The sequence below is a fragment of the Ovis canadensis genome, chromosome 4, assembly GCF_042477335.2.
Source record: "Ovis canadensis isolate MfBH-ARS-UI-01 breed Bighorn chromosome 4, ARS-UI_OviCan_v2, whole genome shotgun sequence".
NCBI classification, from domain to species: Eukaryota; Metazoa; Chordata; class Mammalia; order Artiodactyla; family Bovidae; genus Ovis; species Ovis canadensis.
In genome coordinates this window covers 128045469-128054802 of record NC_091248.1, presented here as the reverse complement: position 1 = coordinate 128054802, position 9334 = coordinate 128045469, and the positions used below count along the sequence as shown (strand labels likewise).

Here is a 9334-nt window from a genome sequence, read left to right as displayed (position 1 = left end):
CCTTTAGCACATCCTGTAATGTTGCTGAAAGTCGGACATGATAATATCAGATATGAGGAATTAAGGTGAATAGGCCTGTGGTGTGAGATTTTATGTTGACCTGGCTGGGAGCTGGGCTGTGTTTAACGTTTGCTGGAGCTTCGTTCTCCTCTGGTGCCCTTGTTTATCTCCCCAGTTGTCTGTGGGTTTCCCTAAAACCCCTTCTTAAATAGAACTTGTATCTTGCTGTTCACTCCTCTTTATTCACTGTTTTCATCCTGGGTCCTGTGATGTGGGGAGGAGCGAGGAGGGAAGCATTACTTAGGGACTGAGTCTTACTCTCTCAGTGGGTCTGTGTTCCTGGGCTGTGGGTGTCACAGTGTTTTGTTTTGTTTTGCTTTTCCTCCTCTTTTCCCCTTTAAGTGTTACTGGCCATGTCTGGTCACTTCTGACTTTTTCCACCTTATTTTATCCTAAGATTTTCTTTTCTTTGATGCTCTGGCCTTCAAGAACATCTTTGGTTACTTGAATGCTTCATTCCCACCTTTATTCTCTGGAACTGCTGCAAAGAACTGCTGGTACTAATAGATTTTTCAGGGAGTGTATTCTATTAATAAAAATATTTCAGTAAAGATTTTGGAGGTGTAGTGGTGTTTTGGAGGATTCAAATGTTCACTATTAACACTATTTCAAACTTTCTTTTAGAGGAAATATATACTGAAACCATAAAAGACAAAGAAGCTGCATGTATAAAAATGTAAAGAAGGATGTGAAGTTATCATTATTTGTAGATGCTTTGTGGTCACGTATGGATGTGAGAGTTGGACTGTGAAGAAAGCTGAGTGCCAAAGAATTGATGCTTCGAACTGCGGTGTTGGAGAAGACTCTTGAGAGTCCCTTGGACTGCAAGGAGATCCAGCCAGTCCATTCTGAAGGAGATCAACCCTGGGATTTCTTAGGAAGGAATGATGCTAAAGCTGAAACTCCAGTACTTTGACCACCTCATGCGAAGAGTTGACTCATTGGAAAAGACCCTGATGCTTGGAGGGATTGGGGGCAGGAGTAGAAGGGGATGACAGAGGATGAGATGGCTGGATGGCACCACTGACTCGATGGATGTGAGTCTGAGTGAACTCTGGGAGTTGGTGATGGACAGGGAGGCCTGGCATGCTGTGCTGATTGTATATCTGGGAAAAATCAAGAGAATAAACTAACAAACTATGCAAGCAATAGAATTTAGTAAACTAATGGATGCAAAATTTTTTAAAAATCATAAAAATTGTCTTACAAACAGTAGCCAAGTACACATAACTTGTGATTTTTAAAACAACTGCAATACAAAATAAAATTAAAAGCCCAAGAATAATTTTAAAATTGTGTTAAAAATATAATAGAGAAAACTCTGAGAAACTTCTGAGACTATGAAGCAAACTGAACTCTTCCATGTTTAGTGAAAATATACATTAACTAGAGAACTTTCAAATGTTCAAACTGGATTTAGAAAAGGCAGTGGAACCAGAGATCAAATTGCCAACATCTGTTGTATCACAGAAAAAGCAAGAGAATTCCAGAAAAACATCTACTTCTGCTTCACTGACTATGCTAAAGCCTTTGATTGTTGTGTGGATTACAACAAACTATGGGAAATTCTTAAAGAGATGGGGATACCAGACCACCTTACCTGCCACCTGAGAAATTAGTATGCAGGTCAAGAAGCAACAGTTAGAATCGGACATGAAACAACAGATTGGTTCCAAATTGGGGAAGGAGTATGTCAAGGCTGTATATTGTCACCTTGCTTATATAACTTATTTTCAGAGAACATCATGTGAAATGCCAGGCTGGAGGTAGCACAAGCTGGAATCAAGATTGCTGGGAAAGTATTTGGTTCTCCCCAGAGATGCCCAGCCAGGGTGAGCGACCTGAGGACCGCACTGGGCTGGCCCCTGCTGAGAGCTCAACCTTGCCCAAGGAAGAGTTGAACAAAGATTAAAGAACAAAAAGTCGTTGTGGATGAACTTTCTAACCTGAAGAAGAACAGGAAAGTATATAGGCAGCAACAGAACAGCAACATATTCTTTCTTGTAGACTGATCAGAAATGCTTTTTGAAAGCAAAAATATATTCAATGAGCTAAGGAAAGAATATCAAGAAATAGAAAACTCAGAGAAGACCAAAATCAAGAAATAGCCAACTTGATTTTACATGGCAGTGTGTGGCATTTGTTGTGCAGTAAGATTTTCTGTTGTCAGTTCAGTCAGTTCAGTCGCTCAGTTGTGTCCGACTCTTTGCGACCCCATGAATCACAGCAGGCCAGGCCTCCCTGTCCATCACCAACTCCCAGAGTTCACTCAGACTCACGTCCATCGAGTCAGTGATGCCATCCAGCCATCTCATCCTCTGTTGTCCCCTTCTTCTCCTGCCCCCAATCCCTCCCAGCATCAGAGTCTTTTCCAATGAGTCAACTCTTCGCATCAGGTGGCCAAAGTACTGGAGTTTCAGCTTTAGCATCATTCCTTCCAAAGAAATCCCAGGGCTGATCTCCTTCAGAATGGACTGGTTGGATCTCCTTGCAGTCCAAGGGACTCTCAAGAGTACTCTCCAACACCACAGTTCAAAAGCGTCAATTCTTCAGCGCTCAGCTTTCTTCACAGTCCAACTCTCACATCCATACATGACCACAGGAAAAACCATAGCCTTGACTAGACGGATCTTTGTTGGCAAAGTAATGTCTCTGCTTTTGAATATGCTATCTAGGTTGGTCATAACTTTTCTTCCAAGGAGTAAGTGTCTTTTAATTTCATGGCTGCAGTCACCATCTGCAGTGATTTTGGAGCCCAAAGAAATAAAGTCTGACACTGTTTCCACTGTTTCCCCATCTATTTCCCATGAAGTGATGGGACGGATGCCATGATCTTCATTTTCTGAATGTTGAGCTTTAAGCCAACTTGTTCACTCTCCTCTTTCACTTTCATCAAAAGGCTTTTTAGTTCCTCTTCCCTTTCTGCCATAAGGGTGGTGTCATCTGCATATCTGAGGTTATTGATATTTCTCCCGGCAATCTTGATTCCAACTTGTGTTTCTTCCAGCCCAGCGTTTCTCATGATGTACTCTGCATATAAGTTAAATAAGCTGGGTGACAATATACAGCCTTGACTTACTCCTTTTCCTATTTGGAATCAGTCTGTTGTTCCATGTCCAGTTCCAACTGTTGCTTCCTGACCTGCATATAGGTTTCTCAAGAGGCAGGTCAGGTGGTCTGGTATTCCCATCTCTTTCAGAATTTTCCCCAGTTTATTGTGGTCTACACAAAGGCTTTGGCATAGTCAATAAAGCAGAAATAGATGTTTTTCTGGAACTCTCTTGCTTTTGTGATGATCCAGAAGATGTTGGCAATTTGATCTCTGGTTCCTCTGCCTTTTCTAAACCCAGCTTGAACATCAGGGAGTTCACAGTTCACATATTGCTGAAGCCTGGCTTGGAGAATTTTGAGCATAACTTTACTAGCATGTGAGATGAGTGCAATTGTGCAGTAGTTTGAGCATTCTTTGGCATTGCCTTCCTTAGGGATTGGAATGAAAACTGACCTTTCCCAGTCCTGTGGCCACTGCTGAGTTTTCCAAATTTGCTGGCATATTGAGTGCAGCACTTTCACAGCATCATCCTTCAGGATTTGAAAGAACTCAACTGAAATTCCATCACCTCCACTAGCTTTGTTCATAGTGATGCTTTCTAAGGCCCACTTGGCTTCACATTCCAGGATGTCTGGCTCTAGGTGACTGATTACATCATCGTGATTATCTGGGTCATGAAGATCTTTTTTGTACAGTTCTTCTGTGCATTCTTGCCACGTCTTCTTAATATCTTCTGCTTCTGTTAGGTCTATACCATTTCTGTCCTTTATTGAGCCCATCTTTGCATAAAATGTTCTCTTGGTATCTCCAATTTTCTTGAAGAGATCTCTAGTCTTTCCCATTTTGTTGTTTTCCTCTATTTCTTTGCGCTGATCACTGAAGAAGGCTTTTTTTTTGTTTTTTAATCTTTTCTTGCTATTCTTAGGAACTCTGCATTCAAATGGGATATCTTTCCTTTCCTCCTTTGCTTTTCACTTCTCTTCTTTTTCACAGCTATTTGTAAGGCCCCCTCAGACAACCATTTTGCTTTTTTGAATTTCTTTTTCTTGGCGATAGTCTTGATACCTGTCTCCTATAAAATGTCATGAACCTCCATCCATAGTTCTTCAGGCACTCTGTTTATCAGATCTTATTCCTTGAATCTATTTGTCACTTCAACTGCATAATCACAAGGGATTTGATTTAGGTCATACCTGAATGGTCTAATGGTTTTCTCTACTTTCTTCAATTTAGGTCTGAATTTGGCAATAAGGAGTTCATGATCTGAGCCACAGTCAGCTCCTGGTCTTGTTTTTGTTGACTGTATAGAGCTTCTCCATCTTTGGCTACAAAGAATATAAGCAACCTGATTTTGGTATTGATCATCTGGTGATGTCCATGTGTAGAGTTTTCTCTTGTGTTATTGGAAGAGGGTGTTTGCTATGACCAGTGTGTTCTTTTGGCAAAACTTTACTAGCTTTTGCCCTGCTTCATACTGTACTCCAAGGCCAAATTTTCCTGTTACTCCAGGTGTTTCTTGACTTCCTACTTTTGCATTCCAGTCCCCTATAACGAAAAGGACATCTTTTTTTGGTGTTAGTTCTAGAGGGTCTTGTAGGTCTTCATAGAACCATTCTTCACCTTCTTCAGCATTATTGGTTGGGTCATAGACTTGGATTACTGAGATATTGAATGGTTTGCTTTGGAAACGAACAGAGATCATTCTGTCATTTTTGAGACTGTACCCAAGTACTGCATTTTGGACTCTTTTATTGAGTATAAGGGCTATTCCATTTCTTCTAAGGAATTCCTGCCCACAGTAGTAGACATAATGGTCATCTGAGTTAAATTCACCTATTCTGGTGGCTCAGATGTTAAAGCATCTGCCTACAATGTGGGAGACCTGGGTTCAATCCCTGTGTCGGGAAGATCTCCTGGAGAAGGAAATGGGAATCCACTCCAGTATTCTTGCCTGGAAAGTCCCATGGATGAAAGAACCTCGTAGGCTACAGTCTACAGGGTTGCAAAGAGTCAGACATGACTGAGAGACTTCACTCACTTTCTTTCAGTCCATTTTCTTTCTTTTTTTTTTTTTAATTTTTGTTTTTACTTTATTTTGCTTTACAATACTGTATTGGTTTTGCTACACATTGACATGAATCCGCCAAAGGTGTACATGAGTTCCCAATCCTGAACTCCCCTCCCCCCTCCCACCCCATATCATCTCTCTGGATCATCCCTGTGCACCAGCCCCAAGCCTCCTGTATCCTGTATTGAACATAGACTGGTGATTCATTTCTTACATGATAGTACACATGTTTCAATGCCATTCTCCCAAATCATTCCACCCTCTCCCTCTCCCACAGTCCAAAAGTACGTTCTATACATCTGTGTCTCTTTTGCTGTCTCGCATACAGGTTTATCATTACCATTTTTCTAAATTCCATATATATGTGTTAGTATACTGTATTGGTGTTTTTCTTTCTGGCTTATTTCACTCTGTATAATAGGCTCTAGTTTCATCTACCTCATTAGAACTGATTCAAATGTATTCTTTTTAACGGCTGAGTAATACTCCATTGTGTATATGTACCACAGCTTTCTTATCCATTCATCTGCTGATGGAATCTAGGTTTTTTCCATGTCCTGGCTATTATAAACAGTGCTGTGATGAACATTGGGGTACACGTGTCTCTTTCAATTCTGGATTCCTCGGTGTGTATGCCCAGCAGTGGGATTGCTGGGTCATATGGCAGTTCTATTTCCAGTTTTTTAAAGGAATCTCCACACTGTTCTCCATAGTGGCTGTACTAGTTTACATTCCCACCAACAGTGTCAGAGGGTTCCCTTTTCTCCACACCCTCTCCAGCATTTATTGCTTGTAGACTTTTGGAAAGCAGCCATTCTGACTGGTGTGAGATGGTACCTCATGGTGGTTTTGATTTGTATTTCTCTGATAATGAGTGATGTTGAGCATCTTTTCATGTGTTTGTTAGCCATCTGTATGTCTTCTTTGGAGAAATGTCTATTTAGTTCTTTGGCCCATTCTTTGATTAGGTCGTTTATTTTTCTGGAATTGAGCTGCATGAGTTGCTTGCATATTTTTGAGATTAGTTGTTTGTCAGTTGCTTCATTTGCTATTATTTTCTCCCATTCTGAAGGCTGTCTTTTCATCTTGCTTATAGTTTCCTTTGTTGTGCAAAAGCTTTTAATTTTAATTAGATCCCATTTGTTTATTTTCGCTTTTATTTCCAGTATTCTGGGAGATGGGTCATAGAAGATCCTGCTGTGATTTATGTTGGTGAGTGTTTTGCGTATGTTCTCCTCTAGGAGTTTTATAGTTTCTGGTCTTACGTTTAGATCTTTAATCCATTTTGAGTTTATTTTTGTGTATGGTGTTAGAAAATGATCTAGTTTCATTCTTTTACAAGTAGTTGACCAGTTTTCCCAGCACCACTTGTTAAAGAGATTGTCTTTAATCCATTGTATATTCTTGCCTCCTTTGTCGAAGATAAGGTGTCCATAGGTGTGTGGATTTATCTCTGGGCTTTCTATTTTGTTCCATTGATCTATATTTCTGTCTTTGTGCCAGTACCATACTGTCAGTCCATTTTATTTCATTGATTCCTAAAATGCTGACATTCACTCTTGTCGCCTGTTTGACCACTTCCAATTTGTCTTGATTCATGGACATAACATTCCACGTTCCTATGCAATATTGCCCTTAACAGCATCAGACCTTGCTTCTATCACCAGTCACATCTACAACTGGTTGTTCTTTTGCTTTGACTCCATCTCTTCATTCTTTCTGGAGTTATTTCTCCACTGACCTCCAGTAGCATATTGGGAACCTACCGACCTGGGAGGTCATCTTTCAGTGTCCTATCTTTTTGTCTTTTCATACTGTTCATGGGGTTCTCAAGGCAAGAATACTGAAGTGGTTTGCCATTCCCTTCTCCAGTGGACCACATTTTGTCAGAACTCTCCACCATGACTCGTCCGTCTTGAGTGGCCTTACATGGCATGGTTCATAGTTTCGTTGAGTTAGATGGGGCTGTGGTCCATGTGATCAGATTGGTTAGTTTTCATTCTGTCTGCCCTCTGATGGAGAAGGATAAGAGGCTTATGGAAGTTTCCTGCTGGGATAGACTGACTATGGGGGTGGCAACTGGGTCTTGTTCTGATGGGCAGGGCCATGCTCAGTAAATATTTAATCCAATTTTCTGTTGATGGGTGGAGCTGTGTTCCCTCCCTGCTATTTACCTGGAGCCAAACTATGGTGCAGCCATGAAGAGATACCCCACGCCCAAGGTAAGAGAAACCCAAGTAAGATGGTAGGCATTGCAAGAGGGCATCAAAGGGCAGACACACTGAAGCCATACTCACAGAAAACTAGTCAATCTAATCACACTAGGACCACAGCCTTGTCTAACTCAATGAAGCTAAGCCATGCCTCCGGGGCAACCCCAAATGGGCGGGTCATGGTGGAGAGGTCTGACAGAATGTAGTCCACTGGAGAAGGGAATGGCAAACCACTTCAGTATTCTTGCCTTGAGAATCCCATGAACAGTATGAAAAGGCAAAATGATGAGATACTGAAAGAGGTACTCCCCAGGTCAGTAGGTTCCCAATATGCTACTGGAGGTCAGTGGAGAAATAACTCCAGAAAGAATGAAGGGTTGGAGCCAAACCAAAAACAATACCCAGCTATGGATGTGACTGGTGATAGAAGCAAGGTCGGATGCTGTAAAGAGCAATATTGTATAGGAACTTGGAATGTCAGGTCCATGAATCAAGGCAAATTGAAAGTGGTCAAACAAGAGATGGCAAGGGTGAACGTCAACATTCTAGGAATCAGCAAACTAAAATGGACTGGAATGGGTAAATTTAACTCAGATGACCATTACATCTACTACTGTGGGCAGGAATCCCTCAGAAGAAATGGAGTAGCCATCATGGTCAACAAAAGAGTCTGAAATGCAATACTTGGATGCAATCTCAAAAACGACAGAATGACTCTGTTCGTTTCGAAGGCAAACCATTCAATATCACAGTAATCCAAGTCCATGCCCCAACCAGTAACGCTGAAGAACCTGAAGTTGAATGGTTCTATGAAGACCTACAATACCTTTTATAACTAACACCCAAAAAAGATGTCCTTTTCATTATAGGGGACTGGAATGCTAAAGTAGGAAGTCAAAAAACACCTGGAGTAACAGGCAAATTTGGCCTTGGAATGCAGAATGAAGCAGGGCAAAGACTAATAGAGTCTTGCCAAGATAATGCACTGGTCATAGCAAACACCCTCTTCCAACAACACAAGAGAAGACTCTACACATGGACATCACCAGATGGTCAACATCAAAATCAGATTGATTATATTCTCTGCAGCGAAAGATGGAGAAGCTCTATACAGTCAACAAAAACAAGACCAGACCAGGAGCTGACTGTGGCTCAGATCATGAGCTCCTTATTACCCAATTCAGACTCAAATTGAAGAAAGCAGGGAAAACTGCTAGACCATTCAGGTATGACCTAAATCATATCCCTTATGATTATACAGTGGATGTGAGAAATAAATTTAAGGGCCTAGATTTGATAGATAGAGTGCCTGATGAACTATGGAATGAGGTTTGTGACACTGTACAGGAGACAGCGATCAAGACCATCCCCATGGAAAAGAAATGTAAAAAAGCAAAATGGCTGCCGGGGGAAGCCTTACAAATAGCTGTGAAAAGAAGAGAAGCAAAAAGCCAAAGAGAAAAGGAAAGATATAAGTATCTGAATGCAGAGTTCCAAAGAATAGCAAGAAGAGATAAGAAAGCCTTCCTCAGCGATCAATGCAAAGAAATAGAGGAAAAGAACAGAATGGGAAAGACTAGAGATCTCTTCAAGAAAATTAGATACCAAGGGAACATTTCATGAAAAGATGGGTTCGATAAAGGACAGAAATGGTATGGACCTAAGAGGAGCAGAAGATATTAAGAAGAGGTGGCAAGAATACACAGAAGAACTGTACAAAATAGATCTTCATGACCCGGATAATCACGATGGTATGATCACTCATCTAGAACCAGACATCCTGGAATGTGAAGTCAAGTGGGCCTTAGAAAGCATCACTACAAACAAAGCTGTAGAGGTGATGGAATTCCCGTTGAGCTATTTCAATTCCTGAAAGATGATGCTGTGAAAGTGCTGCACTCAAAATGCCAGCAAATTTGGAAAACTCAGCAGTGGCCACAG

The 9334-nt window shown here is 41.1% G+C and overlaps 1 protein-coding gene and 1 pseudogene across 1 annotated transcript in view; one reads left to right on the top strand and one right to left on the bottom strand.

The window, feature by feature from the left end:
* Positions 1-9334, bottom strand: part of LOC138439615 (GTPase IMAP family member 7-like) — a 566929-nt gene that overhangs the window by 147940 nt on the left and 409655 nt on the right. The gene's annotated exons all lie outside the window — the stretch shown is intronic.
* On the top strand, positions 1880-2115 carry LOC138439784 (ASNSD1 upstream open reading frame protein-like; annotated as a pseudogene).